Below are 22564 nucleotides of genomic sequence, written 5' to 3' on the forward strand. Positions count from 1 at the left end.
ATGCCAATAGCTAAATTTCAGTTTTTCCACTGAGATCCAGTAAAACTCACTGTGCTTAACAGCCAGAATTGCTCATTGCCATGAGTGGCCTTACACCATTTTAAACTTTATTTACTGGTGTGCACTAAACAGAGTTCTACAAAATGCTCTCTCAAGTTGGTTAAGGGATAATAGCCACACTTTATCTATAGTGTTTATTTGCATAATGACATGAAAATGGGATGGTAGCTTTGCAAGAACTGATTGCTATGAATTTAAATGAGAATGATTTAAAACAACACTTAAGATGAGTTGTTACCGTTTTGCAGTTGATTATTTTGAAGAAATAGTGCTGTGCACATTTGGAACACTGAAATGGCTTGATTTTTGTTAGTTACCTCTTAAACCAGACATATGAAAGATATGTGAGCACACTTCAACAGTTTTTAATTTTATGTTTCTTTGGGCCAGTATCCAATGCAACAAAATCTTCTTAAAAGAGGACCTACCACTTAACATTTTGCCTTTAAATTCAGAGTTTAGGTATTACACATGAAGAACTAGCGCAATCTGAAATGATCTACATAAGGTTGCCTTCTTTGAAACTGGATGCATCAGTCCCACCTTGGTATACATCTCAAAATACCTTCCAAGGGCAGGAATGTCTAAGTCTGGTTTCCAACTTTTTAGGCTCAAGGCATTCCTCAGAAAATGTCAACTCTTAGTTTTCACTTTTTTGACTACAGGAAAGTACTACAGCAATTCTTCTGTTGCAAAGAATTGTTGCATTAACATCTTTTCTTTTTCTTAACATTATTATCTCTTTTGTCTTATCTTCTACAGGGAAAGTCACCATTTAAACAAGAACAGGAAATATATAACATAGCCCTGATAATGCAAAAAGATATCTATACAACCCCCAACAAGAGGGTCTTAGCATAGGCAGAGAACATTCACACATATCATCTTGCAAGATCGTGACTCATTCATTATCTTAAAACTATTCTAAGTTTTATACTTCTTCTATAGAAATGGATCTTTTTTCTCTGTATGTTATTTTGAAGTGAATAGCTCAACTTCTCATCCTACTGCTATATTCTGCAGTCTGACCAGCTGAAGAAAACAGCTTTAGACTCTTGTAATTATCTCACGTGTGCAGATGTCAGGATTATAAAGCCTCCTCAGCTATTATATCACTGCACTCCTTTATGCACATTTTAATCAAACTTTCATGTAAAAGAATCGGCGTGCATTGCATTATTAATTTTGGTTACAAAAATTATTTTAACAGGTCTTCAGACTGGGTGGGGAGTGACGTCTGCAAATATTATCAAGACACTACTGCACTCTGCAGCTGACAGAGTGGGAGAGAAATTTGGTAAGATGTAAACATCACTATGCTGCCAGTGATTCTTTCAAAGTTTTATACAAGTCAAAATCTCCTAGTTTCCCTAAATGCAAAGTAGCTGTTTAGTCAAATTAGCAACTGACAGCCAACAGCTACCTTATCAGGCTGACGTACCAGTTCCAGTTTTCTTTGCAAGGCAGGCTAATGGACGTTTCAAAGATAGAACTTTATCTCCGTCCCTGTCTGCGCACCTTCAATTTCTTTATGTAGAAACATACAGGATTTCAATTTCTATTGTTTTTCCTTCAAACAGCTACCTAAATATGAAGAAAAATATCATGCATCACAGACCAAACCTCCATTTCTCAGGCTTTATTCTACCGGGCACAGCTCACTTCAACATGGGTAAAAGCACAAAGATACGGTGGATCAAAGACTTTATATTTACATCAAGAATGAAAACACTGAGGCTCACAGATAGCCTGGAACACTGACAGGAAGATAGAAACAAGATTCAATATCCACATTTGTCATAAATGGCATGTGGTTTGAAAATGAAATGCCATAATACAGTGGGCTAGTGCCAATACATTATATTTAAATATGTATATATTGCAGGTTACTACAAGCTGCTCCCAGCACAACAGAACTATTTTCCATTACTCAATAAAATATTGATGAAAACAGCATAAAAAAAAACAAATGTTACCTTGCAAACAGTAAAAAGGAGGGGGCAAGAAATGAAGATACTGATTGACAGATGTTATTCAATAATATGAAAAGCAACCTGTGCAATATGAAAAGAACCAGTTAAAATGAATCCTTAGATGAAAATAAAGTGTTTTTCTAAGGCAATGTCACTGTCACCTAATGATACAACAATTAAAAGGAGGCATGACTTGCACTTAAATATTCTTAGCCTTCACTGTTCAGCATGAACATTCTTGTGTGCCTTTCATTTTAAATTTCCCTTTCATCTTTCACCCATCCCTTCTTCTCTTCAGTTGTTGTCTGGAACAAGGTCTCTTTAACTGGGCAAGTTCTGGCTTTATACCTGACTTGATTTAAAGCTTAATTCCACATGCTCTCCTCAAACAATGCTAACTCAAAATGTCCTATTTAAGAGAAGTGTAGCTGTGGCAGTTCTGCAGAATATAAGAATTTCAGAAGAGATTACAAACAGATAGGTGGGTGTGTTTTGAGTAATGTATTAGGAATTCAAAATAAATCCTGAAAGGAGTTACCAACTAATGGAGTATACATCCCATGTATTGAAGACCACAGATAGAATGAACAGTTCTCATTCATCTATAGATAGTTTGTCCCTCCTCACTTGTCCATATAGCCAGGCTGCTGGTTCCAATGATTTTTATGTTTAACAGATGTTTAGTGGCTTTATCATCATCATTTCCCCCCCTTCCCCAAACTAGATTAAATTATGTACATCTGTCTTGGAATTTAAGGTTTACACATACCTAATATACTTTAGAATCTATTACTGAATAAAATGTTATAGTTAACTCTTCAGATCTATACTTTACCGTTAACATATTACAAAAGCCCTTAACAATGATTTCTTTCTAGGAACCATCTGGTTATTCCAGTTAACATGAAACTCCTGTGTCAGGAGGATGAATGTTTTAGTAGCTTTATTTCTGTATCATTCTTTTTAACAAGAGAGGAAAAAATTTAAAGCGATTTAATTCCCAGGAATTAACTGCAATTTAAAAACAAATAAACAAGCCAGAAAGGAGTCATCCCTTTCTAAGGTGATCAACAGGAGTGGAAACCAAACGCTCTTCATAATGTAAGCATTTACAATTATGTTTGCTTAACATCATATCATATTGCCTTGAATATATCATTACTTCAATTACTTCCCCTGCAACATACAAGAAATACATGAAACAGAAGACCCAAGAGAAAAGGCTTCCTTACTTATGTGAAAAGAAACAAAAGGTATGAAAGGACAAGACTTATTAGAAATAGTAAAGGCACACAGAAAGCACTTGCAAGTTTCTCCATAAGTATTGTTAAACTAGTTAGGGCAACTAATATTTCTAGACTCTTCCACTCTTCAAAGTGATTTTGGACATATTTCAACTACAATAAGAATGAACACCAGGGGGGTTGGGGGAGGAAGAACAACAACAACGACAACAAAACAGTACTGTTAAAGAACAGGGGGAAAAAATTTCTGGATTCTGGAGAGACAGTACTCATCACACAGATTAATCAGTCATGCTCATGTTTTCCATCATTAGAATATGAAAAAAAGGAATACAAAACCAAAGACCCAATATATATTCAAATTAAGAAGCTAGGTAAGGAATATGAATGGGAAAGATCTTTCCACATGTAAATAACCACAAGAAAGTCCAAATTATTTATTAATACTGTTGCTTTTAAATGAGGTGGAAAACCTACAGATTTTAAGTCATGCATAAACTTTCAAAATAGACCCAAGAGACCTAAACTAAGTTTAAAAAGACAAACAACTTAAAGTCTTAATACCAGTCTATATGCAGTCTAGAATACCAGTCCACATGCAGAGGTGTTTGGTTAATGCACAAAGAAAGAGGAGATATTTGAGTTTACCTGCTTAAACAGTAAAAACTAATGAGAGTAGTTAAAGGAAACTGGGCAAGAGAAAGAAGAAAGTGGATCCAAATGCTCCTCAAAAAGAGGAAGAGGTTCTTGTGTTTAAAAAGAGTTTTAAACCTATATGCACATATGCATGGGCTTTTTGTTCACTACAGGGTGCAATTCAAGGGGTCAACAGTAATCTTTAAAGCTCTGTGCAATCTAAAACCCTCTTACCTTGCACTCTATTGCATAGCTGTCTTAATTCTTATCAGAAGTGCTGCAATGTACTTTCTTACACTCAGTAATTCCTCCCCTGCATACTGAATCACATCCACAGCTTTTTTCCCCCCTACCCTTGATACTGCACAGCATACTAGTTACATTCTGCCCTCTTTGTTTGCCTAGTTTCAATTACAGGCCCGATCAGTTACACCTATGCAAACCAACAGCACATAAATGAGCTCTACAGGTGTGACTGGGAGCAAAGCATACCCTGAGGAACTTCTATGGTTGGTTATGATACAGCAGGAAGGAGGACTCTAATCTGACTCATCTAGGATATGTTTGTGGATATGATAGGAAAAAATATCATTTAAAATTAAGGACATTTAATAAACTCCTAATATACATGTGGTCCCACAATGGCATTTTCTTAAGGGCCCCTCTACATACATAGGTAAAGGCACAATGGAATTTAATGCATGATTCACACAATCATGCCTCCTGCTGTAGTCTCTGCCACATGTGCAAATTAAAGCTGGGTAGCAATCAGCTATAAAGTTAGTGCGGTTTTTCAAGGTCCAACGTGATAGGTGGTTGGAGCTTTTTATGAAGTTTTGCCCGTGTGGTTTATGGTGATAAGTACTTTGCACATGCTGCTGGTCTCAGTTAATTGTGCAATTAACCAATTACATACTCAATATCTGCAACCTGTAGAGAAAGCCTAGAAGTACCTTTCTATATAGAGCTATACTTGGACATTTAGTGAAAGACTCCTGGGATGAAATTCTGACTTCCACTAAATCTAAAAGTAAAACTGGAAGAACAGGATTTTACATTTGGGCTTTTCTTTGTTTTCATTCTGTTCTCTAGGGTAAAACACTCTATACAGGACTTTCTCACTTTGTTTCACTGTGGCTTGCAGTCATTTGGATTAATGATACCAAGGAATAATATAACCTATATATTGGATTTTTGGCTTGGTTCTGTTTTTATTTTTCCTTCTTTTGTGCTAATTATTCAGTGATGGCATAAGAAGCTATACAGGAACAGAGATGTGTTAGTGCTGCAAAAGCTGAAAAACAAGCAATGAGAGTGTCTGCAAACTATGAAGAAGGGTGCTATAGAAATCAATAAATAGATTGGCAACTTTGGTGACTCTGTGATTGTGTATGGAATATTTTAATTACCATAAAAAACCTGGCAGATACTAATCTAGAATAGGCAGCATTAGAAAGTTGCACCTGTCAACATTTATTATATTTTACATACACAAAGGGAAATGGACATAAATCAGATACATGCTGCTTGCCAAAGTACATCTCTAAAAAGAGGCATCCTGTCTGGTAGAAATAGATATAGGAAATTCAAATGTTTGGAACATTTTTTTCTAATTTGGCAAAATAAAATTTTCATTACATCTTCAAAAAGGGGGAAAAAAAACCCATCTGTATTTATATGTTCAGACTGAACCAAATCCAAGATAGTTTAGTGCAGATGGGAAATTTATGGAACTCCATAAAAATATTTTATAATTGCATTAGTAATTAGGCTCACTTCCTCTGTGGCTAAAAACAAATTCTAGAAACCAACATCAGAACAAGTTTTCATTTCATTTCATTTGTTGAATTGCTGTGTACAGATTAGTTCCTACAGCATGAATATTTATTTGCACATACCCTGGATCTCAGACGTATAGAATTAAATGCCATGGCCCAAAGCCTGAATATATAATTGGATCTGATTCATTCTGGCCTTTACAATCTTAAAAACAGTTATGCATGTGCTTAAATTAATGCTTGATGTATGCTTATATTTCCTTTTTAAACATAAAGAAAACTGAGAGTCTGATGTAATCAGACAATTCCAGGAGCTAGGGTCTGAGACAGGTCTAAAACACCTGTACCTTACTTCATGTCTTCCTATTTATATATAACAATGCAAAGTTGTGTAACAAGACACATCTACATGAGACATTTACTGTGTGGTAAGCTAATTAGCTGCACAGTAAGCACCTCAGTGTCTACACATGCACCCCTATTAGGCTGGAGTAAACTTATTTACTCCACAGCATAGTACTTGTAGAATAGGCATGGAGTAAGGTATAGGCATTTTCTTGTATTATCCTTCTGTGGAGTAAATTAGTTTACTTCAGGCTAACAGGGATGCATGTGTAGGTGCCAAGATGTCTACATGTACTAGTAAACATTGGTAGATGCTGAGTTGTTTACATGTACAAGTAATATCCTGCTATGGAGTAAATACTCTGCAGCAGCGCATGTGTAGCTGCTGCCTTAGCTGGCTGGGGCACGAGGGTGCTTTAGTGCAGGGACTGTCTGCCAGCTAGCCCCTTGCTGAAGCACCTTGTGCCCCAGCCAGCCCCTTTGCAGCACACTGAGATGGGGGAGCAGCCTCAGGCTAGCAGGCTGAACCCTGTGGGCCCCTGCCACTCACGACTGCTCTGACCTGGCTCAGCGTGCTGCAGTCCCGGGTGCATGTTCAAATAGCAAAAAACTCGGCAGTAAAAAGCACTGAATTTTGTTGCTTCACATGAATTGCACATGTAGATTTGCCTAAAGGCTACTTTCCTGACTTTGTAGCAAAATGTGACTTAAACAAAACTGTTTGAAAACAATAAAAAAATCGATGTAATAAAGATGTGAAAAAATCATGAATTTAACATAGTTACACTGTAAGAACTTGTTCTGGCATGTCCATTGAAATAAGTCAACCTGGTGAAATTTGTTGGATCAGGCTTAAAATCTGGAATAGCTGTAAGAAAGGCTCATATCCATTTAATGAAAAATGGTAAACAGGCTGGATAAGTCAAGCATAGTGCTGTCTGGAATGATAGGCTATGGACTTTTTATACCCTCTTTCCCTCAATGTACGCCAGAGTAAGACAAGTACTAGGTTATAGTACGGTTGTTAATAAAATCCATCTGGAAATAGGGCCATGCTTCTCTGAACCCTATTGTGCCACTGTGCTAGAAAACACAGGAATCTCTTATTGTGAGGTTGGAGAGGCTGCAGTCATTCTGTGCACAGCATAAATCCACAGCCATAAAGTAGAGCTGTGCAAAATTTCAACTGTCGTTTCATTTCGGTCGTGTTTTGAGTGTTTCGACGCTTAAAACTACGAATCCAAAATGAAATGGAAGACATGTCAAAACATTTGAAATGAAACTAAACAAGTCAAAACATTGCAAAGATGTTTCAACGTTTCAAAGGTGTTTCAAAGCTGGACTTGCAGGGTAAGAGAAAGTAAGAATGGGGAGGAGGAAGAAAGGGGAACAGACTGAAATCTGAAGCTGGCCATTGTCTGCCAACTGTCCCTGAGGTCTCTTCCAAGCCCAGTGCTCTGGGGGAGGCCACACATCTAGCCCATAAGGCCTAGGGTGTCCTCTTGAGGCACCTTCTTAGAGCAGGTCCCAGCAAGGGATCAAAGAACCTATGGGGTTTAGTGGGCCCCATGAGTACCATGACTGAGCTGAAGGTCGAGGGCAGCCTCCCTACTTATTATATTTTCCAACAAGATGTGGCAGCAGGTGAGAAGAGAAGGTGCCTGCAGGGCACAGCTGGCACCATCACAGAACCCTAGGGATATCACAGCCATCTCTAGGGACCCTACTCCATGGCAAAGTAGTTTCCCAGAAACCCCTGCACCTATCTCCTTTAAACCTGACAGGCTTCATAGCCTCAGCAGGGGCTACCATGCCTGCTGTTTTCACCTTGCTCTGCCTTAACACGCACACGACACAAGTTTTGCTCTCAGCAACTTGAGGTGCAGTTTCCCAGAAACTCCTGCATCCATATCCTTGAAACTCAGTAGGCTTCATGCCCTCAGAAGGAACTACAATTTCCACAATTTTCATCAGAATCAGGCAAGCAATGACAAAGGTATAGGCATTTTAGTCACTCTCCATTATAGCCTATGGCCAAAACAGCATCAAAACTCGAAACAGTTTCTGCCAAAATGAAATGAAACAGCGATTCGAAATGCCAAAATAAATTGCTGTCCCATCAAAATGCTGAATCCAAAACCAAAACAGAATACAGGCGTTTCACACAGCCTTACCGTAAAGCTTTACATAGTGAAGAGAAATAGGCCAACTCTTCCTATACCATAACAAAAAGCAGTTGCTATAGCATAGGTCCATATGTAACATTGTTAATTAAAGCTGAGAATTCCATTTCTTACATCCTCTGTACTTGGGTGCTGTGCAAAATCTTGTTACAAACTTTACTCAGTGCAACAAGATTCAGCCCTTCATGAGAAAGATGAGTAAAACTACCTTACTCACAAAGTAACTTTTAATCTATTAATTTTTAACTGTTCCTTATGAATTCTATTTCTTCCTCTCCTGTTTAAACTGGAAAGAATGATAATCCATCTTATTTTGCCCTACAACATGTGAATATTTCTGTTTGGGAACTTCTTCTGTGTATATTTAATATTTATGTAACTATGCCATGCATCGTTTGAATCAGTGTCTAGTGAGCTGATATGTGTCTCACTGACAATATCAAATTGAGCAGATTTTCTGTTACCCTAAAAGGTAAGAGTAAGAAACAGAATGTGTGTATGCATGCATGTCAAATTTGGCTATAGGAATGAGGTAGGGAACAACCAGGCATTCACAGACACCATAAAACAAAATTATTCTAAGAGGATTATTTTAAAATATTTTACAAGACAATAAAGAGACACTGGAGGAAAAAATATATTTTATCAACCTGAACATTAACAGGGGAAGATCTCTGTTAGTGTATTAAATTTTCCTTGGAGAATTGATGCAATAATCCACTTCTATATTTATCTGCTTGAATTTTTTTTAAAAGGCAGGCAAAGAATAAAAATTCTTCTCTGGTGTAACATTATGATAATGCCTCTACATAGGGGTGAGAAGCAACAGGTTTAATAATCCCAAGTGTCACTATTTTTTATAATAGTATTTTCTTGATATTACCACTTTGTTTTTACTGAATTTTGAACTGATGTAGACTCCTGAGACTACAGTAATCTTTTAAAGCAATCTGAGTATTTTCAAAGATAGTGGCCAAGGTTTAAATATGAGGTTAGTATTTTTGAGTACCCAGCTTCAAGTATCTTGAAGTAACTTGATGTTCATGTGGTGACACCTTGTAAAAAATAGGCCCTTTTAAATAAATATGAATTTGGGCACAAAACCCCACAGTAATATCCAGAACCACAAGACCATTGAAAATCTTGACCATAATTGATCATTTATATTAGAAATTGCAGAAAATCTTACAAGGAAAGTAATTATTAGTTCATTAGTAATTATTATTTCATATTAAAGATGTGCATTTTGCCAACACCTGGATATTTAAAACAACAAAACATGTCTTTTATATGAACATATATAATTTCTTATTAAAATTACATGTTAATATTCATAGTCTGCATTTGATTCTTTAAACAGTATTATTTGTCGAAAATATGAGGAAATTTCACCCTCAGTGAATACATGCAATTCCTACTAATGCCTAGAAAGGGATCTGACACAAGCATAGGTACCTGAACTTGGCCCAAAGTCAACAATATATCTCATACTTTAATGTCAGTCCATGGTGAGCCTACCAAGCTAAATGAATGTAATTTAAAATATTTTCAATAGGTGAAGGTGAGTTTGATATCCTAAAAAAGTCTGTTCTTCCAAAAATGCCAAAAAGAAACAAACAAACAAAAAGGTCCTGAATCAGATCAGAATCTTGGTTAAGCTTCTTTTTTATTTTGTTTAAGTTAATTTAACTAAGACATTCTGTTTAGCTCCCCTTCTGGCTCCTCTTGGATGAGTCTCTCGTTATCTGTTTTCCCCATGACTTTATATCCTCAAGTTCTTTCCAAGGTCTCTCCCTGCACTTTTTTTTTGCCTACCATAATGCTTTACTGCAAGAAGCAGATAAGTTTCTCATTACCTCCAGGACACTTTTATGTACTGAAATCCTTTAGGTTCTGGTGATCTCATATTCCACTGTGTGTCAAGAAGTGAGAATGCAAGGTCCACACATAGGTGCTCTAACACAAATCCTATCAAGTCTTGTCATTCTTAAAGTAAAGACAGAAAAGAAGAATCAGGCAGATATTATTATACCTCTGTGCACTCCACTAATGCTAGTGTTTATCCTCTTTCTTTGCAATGTGTTTAGAAACTCTCAGAAAATCCATACAGTAAAACAAAAATGCTATTGTATTCTATTTGAAAATGTTCTACTTCGTCAACTTAACATTTGCTTTCAGGACCTGCCCTTTAATCCTTGAAAACAATGGGCATTTTTATATCAACTTCAGTGGCAGTAGTATTAGGTTCTACCATAGGTCACTATGTGCCAATGTCATGAGATTTAAGAAAGTTATTGAAGTTAATCTGACAGTCAATTGATTTCCATTGCTGTGATGTAGCTAAACAAAGAATACCAGAGTGGCTGGGTTAAGTAAACCTGCTTATTAGCCATTCCTTTCCTAAAAAGTAGTTTTCAAAAAGGAATATTTCCAGCTTGTTTAATTTAGCAACAGTAAGCAAAGAAACTGAATCAATGACTAAGTCATACGACCAGAAAGGTATGCAGAAACGTATTACCACAATGACATTTTAAGTGCTTTTATAGAAACTTTCTCTATAATGTCAAGGTTTGCCAACAAGGTGTAGAAATGTATCAACATTTCAAAAACGGTATTTTTAAACAATGCCTTTATATGCATGCAAGCAACTCTTCCAAAATTAAAGAGTAAAGTATGTGTCAGTTTAGGCTTATATTATACTGTAGGGTAAAAAATAATCCTTTTTTCCCCTTCTTGATTTGATACCATTACTAAGTAATAGAGTTCACTAAAGTACATTATCTCCTGAAACCTCTTCATTTGGTTCAGTTGCAATTTATCCAGCTTTTGGCCCTAATCCAGCAAGATGTTCAAAACATGCTTAATATTAAACATCTGAGAAATTTTAGTAAAGTCACTCAGGGTATTTACATAAGTCAAGGCTTTACCCACGTACGAGACTTTTACAGTACAGTTCTTCATAAAAAAAACCTGCTAAGTTGTATAGTTCCTGTCACAGACGGACAGGTTCCCTGAACTGACTGCAGTGTCCTCTTTTAAGAGTGAAGATGACATTAATGCACTAAAAAAGGGCAAAGCTGGATGCAGTACTGGAGAGATTTCTTTATATGCTGCTTTTGTTAAAATCCTGAGCTATATCAAACTACTTGGACTTCATATGGGACTTATGAATGTAGCAGGACACCCCCCCTCAAGTGAGATATACTCCATGGCCACATCCAGACGAGTGCAGCCCTGCAATATGTGGCACCACAGACCCATCTGCTGCATCACATGCTACATACTCAAGAATTTCCCATGGTGCTATCTTGCAGAGATCTCCAGGGGTCAAAAATCCCATGCAGAAAAAAGCGGGGGCAGCACATGCAGGGACAGCTTGCACCACCTGAAACCAGAGCCTGGTAGCTGGAGCCATGCTCCAGCTGTTGGCCAGGCTCCAAGTGGCAGGAGTGATGTAGCTGTAGTTTCCTCAGTCTCCAGGACCCCAGGTAAAGCTGCTGAGGCCAGCAACTGTGTTGGCCACAGCCTCCTCTACCCCACCCAGGGTAACCTGCCATACTCTAGAGGGCATATGGCTTGGGCACTCCCCAGGGACAACTAGCAAGAGGACAAAGTGTCTCACTGCTAGTTGTCCTCAGAGAACCAAACATTCATGCTCATTTGGATGCAGCCCATCTGTACTAGTAAAAGAATCTAAGTAAGTCATATTTAAGGAGCAAAGTAAATGTAATTTTCACAGGTTCACCTTATTTGGATATTTGAAGGAGCTAACTCCTTCTGTCACAACATTGATGATGACCAAGAACAAATTGTGAGAATTCAACTGAACATGATAAGCCAGTTCCTCTGATGGTTGAAATTAGCCATTTACCTCAGATGACAATAAAGCCCTTGACAATTGTGGAAGCACAGAATATTTAAATAGTCTATGCCAGTGGTGCCTAAACTTCCGGCCCCATGGACTGGAAGAGTGGCATGCATTTGATCCATGGGCCAGATCTTGTATGGGGTTGACATGTGGGGTCAGTTCCTGGGTGCAATCCAGCATGCCAGCCTGACCCTGTATGCCTAGATCCAGCCTAGGATATGCTGGCACAATCTCATGCATAAGGCCATGTTATGTGACTCCCCTTGGGTGTGGAAATTTGGCAGTGGAAATTTGGCAGTGGAGTGGTAATTAACACTGCTGCTACTTCCCCACTGACAACTTTCCAGATCCTTGGAGACACTTCTAGCTGGGTCTGGCCTGAGGACTGGGGCTTGAGCACTCCTGATCCATGCTACTAAACACAATGGGCTATCATGCATGTGGTCTGGAAGTGGGGCAGGGGGGCCTCTTAATTAGAGTGGCTATGAGAGCTGCTTTAATTAAAGAGCCTGGAGTGTCTTGTGTATCAGTGTTGCCACACTTCACAATGGTGGTGGAGGTGCTTTTTAAAGCTCCTCAAACAAACTTCAGTTAAAGCACCCCGCCACCATTTTTCAGCATGGGGACGTTAATACATGAGGTGCTGGAGTCTTCTGGAGCACAGTAATTATCACAGTCCAGCAGACTTCACTAATCAAGTCTGCTCCAATGCATTGTAATTACAGTGCATCACAGTAGCCTTGCTGCACGTGTATAGCCACCCAATGAGCTTAATTAGTTTCACACTAAATGAGCACAGAGAAATGCAAATCTATCTCTACCTGTTGAATATGTAAAGTTCTGCTGTAACTACAGTAAAACTTTGCCTATGACACCAAACTTTGGGGCAAAGTATCCACACCAGAAGACAGGAGGGCGATTCAGGCTGACCTGGACAGGCTCAGCAAATGGGCGGATGAGAACTTGATGGTGTTTAACACTGAAAAATGCAAGGTTCTCTACCTTGGGAGAAAAAACCTGCAGCATGCTTATAGGCTTAGCCGTGCTACACTGGCTAGCACTATGGAAGAAAGAGACCTGGGGGTCATCATTGACCACAAGATGAACATGAGCCTGCAGTGTGATGCTGCAGCTAGTAAAACGACCAAAACGCTGGCTTGCATCCATAGATGCTTCTCAGACAAATCCCGGGATGTCATTCTCCCCTTGTACTTGGCCTTGGTGAGGCCACAGCTGAAGTACTGCGTCCAGTTTTGGGCTTCACAATTCTAAAAGGATGTGGAGAAGCTTGAGAGAGTCCACAGGAGAGCCATGTGCATGATCAGAGGTCAGGAAAACAGATCTTATGATGATAGGCTGAGAGACATGGGGCTCTTTAGCCTGGAAAAGCGCAGGCTCAGGAGTGATCTGATGGCCACCTATAAGTTTATCAGTATCTGGGGGAATGTTTGTTCACCAGAGCACCCCAAGGGATGATGAGGTTGAATGGTTATAAACTACTACAAGACTGTTTCAGGCTGGACATAAGGAAGAATTTCTTTACTGTCCGAGCCCCCAAGGTCTGGAACAGTCTGCCATCGGAGGTGGTTCAAGCACCTACATTGAACATCTTCAAGAGTAAATTGGATGCTTATCTTGCTGGGATCCTATGATCCCAGCTGACTTTCTGCCCTTGGGGCAGGGGGCTAGACTTGATGATCTTCCGAGGTGCCTTCCAGCCCTAATGTCTATGAAATCTATGATTTCCTTGTAATATTGCACCACACAAAGAAGGATTTTCTTAAGCTGTTTTCATTCTTGGTTGTGGTCAGATACATAAATACAGTTGTGTTCATAAATGAAAAACAGTAATATTTCACAGACATTAAAATGGAATCAGCTGTTTTTCATCAAGTTTTGTAGCTGGTTCCTGTGAGGGAATTTTATCCTATCTAGTTTCTTCTTTCCAGGATCCATTAACTTCCATGATTTGGTACAAAGGTCTGATTTGATTAACTGAGGGTGCTGACAGAAGTGACGTTCTGTCATGCAATCAGCCCCCTGAAGCACTCTACAGTTGTGCCCTGACAGAAGTGCATGGCTGCAGAGTACTTTAAAAGTGTTCAGCTGTGCAACACTCTAAACCCTCATTACATGTGAGTTCCAATGAATGTACTCCAAAGTGGAGCACTTTCATGAACTTCTATCAGTCCCTGCTTAGAGGAGGGCTATGCTGATGCAGCTGAGCCCTGTCCCTGGTGCTATCTTCAGAATGGCAGGGTGGAAACAGGAGGGGAGGAGAGGAGAAAGAACTTGGGCTGGGGTTTGCCCAGCCTGCACTGAGGTGGGAATTCCAATTCACCTAGCCCACCCTCCAGTGCAAGCTGGGCAAACCCCAGCCCAAGCTCCCTCCCCTCCCTTCTCTCCACTCCCATCCTGGAGACAGCACCTGAGCCAGGAGAGGGTGGCAGGGCTAGGGGAGAGAGGCTGCAGACATGCAGTCAGCTCAAAACTGGAGCTTGATACCCCACCCTCTGACCCAACAGAGAACATCTGTTAGGTCAAAGAGGTCGCCATATCTCATGGTGCTGTCTGTGAAGTCCCATGAGTTACAGTGCAGAGCTGCACATCTATCAGCATCCTTAGCTAGAGCGAGACCCTGAGTCACTTCAAGCTGCTGTTTCTCAAGCTGTAAGCCAAAAGATTTGCCTGAGCACCCATCAATAAAACAGAAGAAAATTGGTAAGGAGAAAATAGCAAAGCTTTAGAGCAAAATTAAGAAGAATAAGCTGTTGTTAAATTTCATCACCTAGCATTCTCTGAATATGTGCCAACAGCGGCTTTTGTAAAAGATGTGCAAAATATTACTTCGAGCTCCTAAGAATAATGATGTGTGGATAAGCAGTTCCATGATATAAGATCAGTGAATATCCATAGTCAAATCTTCAAACGCTTGCTTTTTAAAAAATGTTTTGTCAATAGGATTTCACTGTGTGCTCCTTAAAGATTTTTTTTTGTGACCATCTGTTGGATGATAAAGCCATTCTTTCTTTTAGGCTACTTCTGTTTTCTTGCTTTGTAGTGAACATTCAGGTTGCATGAAAATTCTAGCAAGTTTTACTGAACTATAGCAATCAAACATCGTCATGGATCTAGTCTGACTTAAGGGAGAGCAAAAAATATAAATAATAGTAAGTACAATAGGGTTTTTTTTCTTTCCCAGAGGCCTTTTGATGATATCCAAAAGCTTGTCTAAGTCTACCACCCAATATCACCCACAGAAATACTTCCCTGTAAGCAAAATGGTTTTTTTAGTTAAAAACATAGAAAATTATTCTTATTCTTCATTGCAAGTCTATAAAAGGGTCTGTAGACACTATTGAAATATAACTAATAATAAACTATATAGGAAGGGTGAATAAAAACAGGAGAAAAATGATAGCAAAGTCTGAAGTAAACTAGGATTCCTCTATTACACTTATTAGGTTACTTTAGTGCCTCCTGTTGAGAAACACTGGTCTACTTCAGTTAGGGTCTTGTTACACGGTAATTTTGGGTGACTTTGGAGCTTTTAACACTGGCTTGTCTGCACATTGACACCTGAAATTGGTTTTAGCACTCATTATGCAGCTCAAAGTTATGCTACTCTAGGGCAGGATTATCTCCGTTAAACTCTGCCCTCCAGAGCAGGATTATCTCATGTTACCCAGCTCATGTTACTTAAGGCCTCTCTGAGGTGTTTAGCCTCTCTGCCAAGCATCCCAAGATGTTGACCGTGAATGCCAATCTGGTGTGATAGAGCTGTCAATCCAAAAAGAAGAACACAGAGAATAGACACTCCTCTTCTTATGTCTGTAATGCTTTTTGGATATTTTCTTCTTCATATCATTTACTGATTAACCACAATTGCAAACCTAGAGTGGCTACACCTTGGTGTAAACACCCCACTACACCCCCTTTGCTTGCTCAGATCAGGCCCACTGCCTCCCCTGCCCTCCCTAGCACCCCAGATCTCAGATCCCTGCTCACTGCCAGTCTCCCCACCCACCACAGCTTACTTGTGGATGCCCATACTGTCCCAGAAGAGCAGACAGGGAAGGGTAACATGCCTGCCTGGCCACTGCTGCTGCTATCTGAAGGGGTTCAGTTCCTGAGAAAAGCAGCAAACTGGCAGCAGAGGCTGGGCATGCAAGTTAACCCTTCCCTGCCTGCTCCCCGGGACAGACAGCTTGGCAGCTACAAGTAGGCAAAGGCAGAAGGGTACAGAGGGAGAACCCCAAGGGTCAGGGGGAACTGGGGGAACCATGGGGGGAAAGGGAAAAGCCCAGAATGGGCCAAGCAAGGGATGGTATTCTTAGTTTTCAGTCCTCTTACTTTTTCAGGCACTTGCTGGCCCGAAGTGTGACTGCTTCAAACTCAAGCTAGGACTAACACCAATGAACATTTGTATGGTTCATAGTATAAGATGCAACAAAGCCCTTAAAGACTCATATCAGAGGTGCCAAAATAAATGCCCTAGATTTTCTATTAATTATCTTGTTTGGTTTGAACAAATGATACCAAGATGGAAAATTCACATGTAGAGATATCCTAATCTGGAAGACATTTCCAAGTTTCCCTACTGTATGCCACAGACCCCTCACACACATATTATGCAATATTAACTGGTTAATCACAAAACAAATTTAGACTGGTCACATGTGCAAAGTAATTATCACACCATAAAAATGTCCAGCCATAAAAAGAGCCAACCAGCTACAAAGTTAGTGTTTGAAAATGTGTAATAACTAGGGCTGTGCGAAGCTTCGGGTGGTGATTTGATTCAGAGGAGGTCTGAATCTCCAAATCCGAATCAAATCAGGGGCCTAGTAAGAAGGTCTGAACAATTCGAAGATCTCTGAATCTATTCAGAAAAGGTTTGGAAAGCTTTGACAATGCAGGCAGTCTCCGTTCCATGCCAGTAAGGAGGAGGCGGGGGAGGGGGACTGAAGGAGGAGGGAGGGGATCGGGGGGACTCCCACAAGGCTTCGACCCATGCCTGCTCCTCCAGCTCCCCCATGGCTGCCCCACCTGCCCCAGCTCCCAGTTGTTTAAAAAACAGCCCCCACTCATCATGAGCTGCCGGGAGGGGTGATCACCGCTGCCCCCCCACTGCCCCATGCTGCACGGGGGGGCTCTGCCATGAGCCCACCAACCCTCCCCATGACTGCTCCACCCACCCCAGCTCTTGCCCTTTAAGGAAAAAACAAAACAAAACCCTGGGCTCATGCAGTGCAGGGTAGTAGGGGGCAGTGGAGATCACCCTCCACTGGGCAGGAACCAGTGAGACTGAGGTTTTTTGGGGTTTTTTTCTTAAAGAGCCAGAGCTGGGGCAGGGCAGCCATGGGGGGCTGGGACAGTGGGCAGGGGGCTCATACAGAGCCTCCCATGCAGCATGAGGCAGTGGGGGCAGTAGAGATGACCCCCCCACACCCAGCAGGACCCGGTGAGTTGGGACCTTTCTTTTTTTTTAAGTGCAGGGAGCTGGGTCGGGGGGGCAGCCATTGCTGGGCTGTGGGGGTGGGGGGTGGTTGATTTGGAGAGTTGGCAGCAGCCCAATCTCTGAATCAGATTCAGCTGAATTGATTCGGGACAGTGATTTGAATCACCAAATCAAATCACTGTCCCCAGAATTGGCCACATCCAAAGCAAATACTAGCCGCTTCACACAAGCCTGGTAATAACTATAAAGCTGATTTCTACCCAGCTCTAATTTGAACATGTTTCAAGGCCCATAGAAACACTATTCATTTCTACAGTTTGATTCATTCTACAGGTTGGGGAACTCCATTCTTGTCAGTGCAGAGGCAGAAAAGGATCTTGGAGTCATCATTGACTCCAAGACAAACATGGGCCAGCAGTGTGGGGATGCAGTTAGGAAGGCCAACCACACCTTCTCATGCATCCACAGATGCATCTCGAGCAGGTCCGAGGAGGTGATCCTCCCTTTCTATGCAGCACTGGTCAGGCCGCAGCTGGAGTACTGCATCCGGTTCTGGGTGCTGCACTTCAAGAGGGATGCGGACAACATGGAGAGGGTCCAGAGGAGGGCCACTTGTATGATCAGGGGGCAGCAGGGCAGGCCCTGTGAGGAGAGGCTACAGGACCTGAACCTGTTCAGCCTCCACAAAAGAAGACTGAGGGGGGATCTAGTGGCCTGTTACAAACTAGTCAGAGGGGATCAGCAGGCTTTGGGGGAGTCCCCGTTCCCCCGAGCACCGCCAGGAGTGACCAGGAATAATGGTCACAAGCTGGCAGAGGGTAGGTTTAGATTAGATATCAGGAGGCGCTATTTCATGGTCAGGGCGGCTAGGGTCTGGAACCAGCTTCCAAGAGAAGTGGTGCTGGCCCCTACCCTGGGGGTCTTTATGAGGAGGCTAGATGTACACCTTGCTGGGGTCATTTGACCCCAGTACTCTTTCCTGCCATGGCAGGGGGTCGGACTAGATGATCTACTCAGGTCCCTTCCCACCCTAGAAACTATGAAACCATGAAACTATTTTAGCACATGGGTTCAGAAGTAGTAAGATAGCGTGAGAGTACCTGTGCATATATATGCACGTGATTGTGTCTGTGTATATCTCCCTCTATTAATATTACACAGGTGACAGCATCACTGTATGTAAATATCTGATCTTCAAAGTTCCATCATCATACTACAAAAATGACTGGCATGACTGCTCATATTTAGTGAAGGTTATAAATCCTATAGGATCTCAAGACATTATTACTACGAAACATTGCCCAGTTTTCAATCTGAAATATAATATGATTCAAATAAAAGGTGTTGCTTTAAAAGTTATGTAGTATCTTTACACTTATTTTTCATTTCTAAATGGATTTGGGACTTGTGAAGATTGACATGTGGTCTTCCCTAAGGACTGAGGTACTTGTTTGTCCACAGAACAAGCAGTAATAATGGAAACTTCCCCTCCACTGCCCCTCTTCTTATGCTTCAACTCTAATCTATAAAGAACAGCTGAGAAGATGGTTCATTTTCTAAAAGCATTCCGTATTTGGCCTTTTGGCTAAGAATGCCAAGACGTTGACTGTGAATGCCAAATTGGTGTGATGGATTTGTCAATCCACAAGAAAGCACACAGAGAATAGAAACTCCTCTACTTATGTCCCTAATGCTTCCCCGATATTTTCTTCTTCATATCATTTACTGATGTATTAATCACATGCCAACTTGAGACTGAGAATATTCTTCTACCTGATTAATTATAATAAAAAGGAACAATCAATCTCATTTCTACTCTCCTATCTCTTAGAATTCATGTTTGTGCTCGGTCAAGGATACTCTCAACCATGGAAATAAGCCTTCTCCCCGATGATCTATCAACATCCATAACAGTTACACACACACACACTATAACTAAAAATAAAGTTTTGAATATATCATTTAAATAAATAAGTACTTAATCAAGTGTGAACATTGGACAGTATTTTGAATTATTTTGCAACTTCACTGCATTGTTAAATGGAGTTTTAATAGTTTATTGTGTCAGCTTCTAAAGGTTGTGCATCTGGTTGTGCCTGCTGCCATACAAATACTTAAAAGGACATAACAAATGCTGATCAAAATCCTTCCTTTTCCAATAAGCAGTATCAAAGTTTTCAAATGTCTCCAAAAAAAGGTGAAACTTTTCAAAAATATCATTTTCAAATCTATACTTTTGTCCCTTAAGGGAAACCAGATTCATAAAATTTGGACTAGCGGTAGCTACATTCTTGCCTCATTTTGCTGATAATTAAAAAAAACCAAAGATCAAGCAGTGATGGGGGTCACCCAATGAAATGATGATGGACATATATCAAGGTATTTCACTTTTATCTATTATAGTTATTAGAAATTTTCCCTTTCCCTCTCACTCTTTCCTTTCCTTTGACTGCAGTTAAAATAACAGTTTGTGAAACCCAGTGTATTTCAAGTGTCTTTCTGATTCAGGCTTTATGATCATTAACATTATAAAACCCTAAGTTTTATATGCAACTAGCATTTAATGCTATAAAATGTTAAAAAGAAAAAAAAATGTATTGAACGTTATACTTATTAATTGATAACACTTGAAGTGATATTATCTGATCAGAGCACGAAACAGCCAAGCATAAGTTACAAAACCATGCTGTAAATGTAATAGTAGTTAACTTAATTTTAATATGACTAACAAAACATTTCCTCTTTCAGATGAGTATTTCCATTACCCTATCCCCCTGTTATTTTGTTCAACAGAACGCATTTAAAACATGTATCAGTTGATGAGAGCCTTGGCAACAGTCACATTGAGATAAATGCATCATAACTGCAGGACAGTGCATCTGCCTGAATCTGAAAATATAGATCCAAATGGAACATATGTATAATTCACAAGACAACAACAAAAGCAAAACATGAATCACATATTTTATTCTTCTGACGGACCTGTCTGATTAATCATATATGAGGTTTTGGACACTGTTGTTATACAGTAGTTTTATGGGAAATATATTGCAATAATTTGCACGTTGCAACTACATTATTATAAAGAGTAAAATATCTCTAGGCAGCTGCTGGTTCTGAGGTCACTGTCTTGTGAACAAGTAGAAATAGGCTGGTTAATTTTCTTTATTAATAAGTTACACAGATAATGTTTTAATGTATCTTTATCTTCACCTTGGAAATAGTGGAGTCATGACCAGGAACAGCCAATGTAAGTGTATCATAAAAGTAAAATGTATTATAGTAGTGACATTTAAGGTCAAGTACTAAAGATGCATAGTATAATAATGTAGCCAATATATCAGAAGACAAGTTAATGTATGCCCTTTATTTTGGTCTAGACTGTTTCATAAAGCCAATTTTCATTTTCATGTGCATGATGAATTGTGCATCCTAGAAACACCCTGACAATATCTAAGAGTATCTCTTGTTTTGTAGGAGAGGGAAAAAAACATATTTAATTATCTTTTTATTTAAAAAACAGTGTTGTTGGTTGTAAATGCTGCCATTTATAAGCTACATTAAATTATTACTTAATTAAACTCTGTGTCCAGTACAAAGAAGGCTGTGTTTGTTTTCCCCAAGGAATGTGTTTTTATTACAAATGATTTCTTTAAAGCTAATAATAAATTATTATGGTGTATTACTGATTTACTCTGTGGAATATCCTTCTTAGCAGAGAAGAAGATTGCCTTGCTCATTAATACATCTCAGTTCTGTGCATGTAACTGTGATAGAAACAAGCATATTGCGTGACTGGGCATATCTGAAAGTGAGACTGTGGTGTGTTGCATACACCAAGTCATCAGAGAAGGGGTTAACTATCATTCACAATTATTAGGAGAGCCCCTCCAGGGGAATCTATTTGCTCTGGCAGAACTAAAAAAGAACTTCACACAGTATCATGTTGTGTATATTAAAAAGTTTTTCCTAGCGTGGAAATTGCTTTAATGACAAAAATAAAATTTGTATACTGCAGAAATGTTGCATTTTTCCCTCGGGGTTCTAACCAGTTCAAATATTCTGTGTGTAGGCAATACTGGGCAGCTTGAATCATTTCCTTCTGTTTTGAGTTTCCTAATTTCTTTGATCTCTAAATCCTTACAGAAATTTAAGGGATAAATCCAAACAGATGGAAACGGAAAGAGAGTTTTGTAACCTCTGAAACCTCAGCTTTCTTCACCCTCTTTCATTCATTTGCCCTGAGGGGTGGTACGGTGACCAGATATTATGGGGAGTATTTCCCCAGCAATGTCTTTTTATAGATAGGGTTATATTTCGTATTTCAAACGCACCTTCTGTTAAAGTGGCTTGAAATACTTTAGACACAAAGGGCAAAGCCTTGCCCCTCTTCAAGTGAGTGGTAAAGCTCCTATTTACTTAAGTGGACCAGAGTGTAACCCAATTCAATTAACACCTTAATGCTTTTGTGAACCAGGTTATACCATATTTCTACTCTACAGATAGGGGAGTTGAAGCAGAGAGATGAACTAACTTGCTCTAAGTCCGTGGAAGAAAAGAAAATAACATACAGGTCTTTCAGTCTCAAGTTTTAAGCACAATAAATGGGGGCAACCCAGGGAGTCTTATCTGAAAGAGCCCGCCACCAGTGGACTCAGGGGATCTAGGAACTCTTGTGGCTCAGGAGTGCCAGCCTGGTGCAGTGGTAGCAAATACAGGGCAGTGTAAAGGGATTTAGGTGTGCTGGCACAGTGTAATGGGGGCCACTCACTGTAAGCTATGGAGAAAAACAGTGCAAGGTGCAGGGAATGGCACAGTGTACTTAGTGGGGTAACCTGTTTCATGGCACAATGGTACCCACATAGTATGATGTGGCATGTAGCCCAGGGTGCATACAGCCCGTGCAGCAAGTGGGCAGAGGGCCTCTGGCCCTTGGCCTTTCAGAAGTTGGACAGCCCTTTCAGAGAGTAAAATGAAAAAGGTTCTTATGATTATAAGCTATCATAGTTTATGACA

The 22564-nt window shown here is 39.9% G+C and overlaps 1 protein-coding gene across 1 annotated transcript in view; it reads right to left on the bottom strand.

Moving 5' to 3' along the window:
* CNTNAP2 (contactin associated protein 2) overlaps nucleotides 1-22564 on the bottom strand; it is a 1889175-nt gene that overhangs the window by 1747927 nt on the left and 118684 nt on the right. The window lies entirely within an intron of this gene.

Source organism: Crocodylus siamensis, chromosome 5 (genome assembly GCF_052110815.1).
Source record: "Crocodylus siamensis isolate JL-2025a chromosome 5, ASM5211081v1, whole genome shotgun sequence".
NCBI lineage: Eukaryota > Metazoa > Chordata > Crocodylia > Crocodylidae > Crocodylus > Crocodylus siamensis.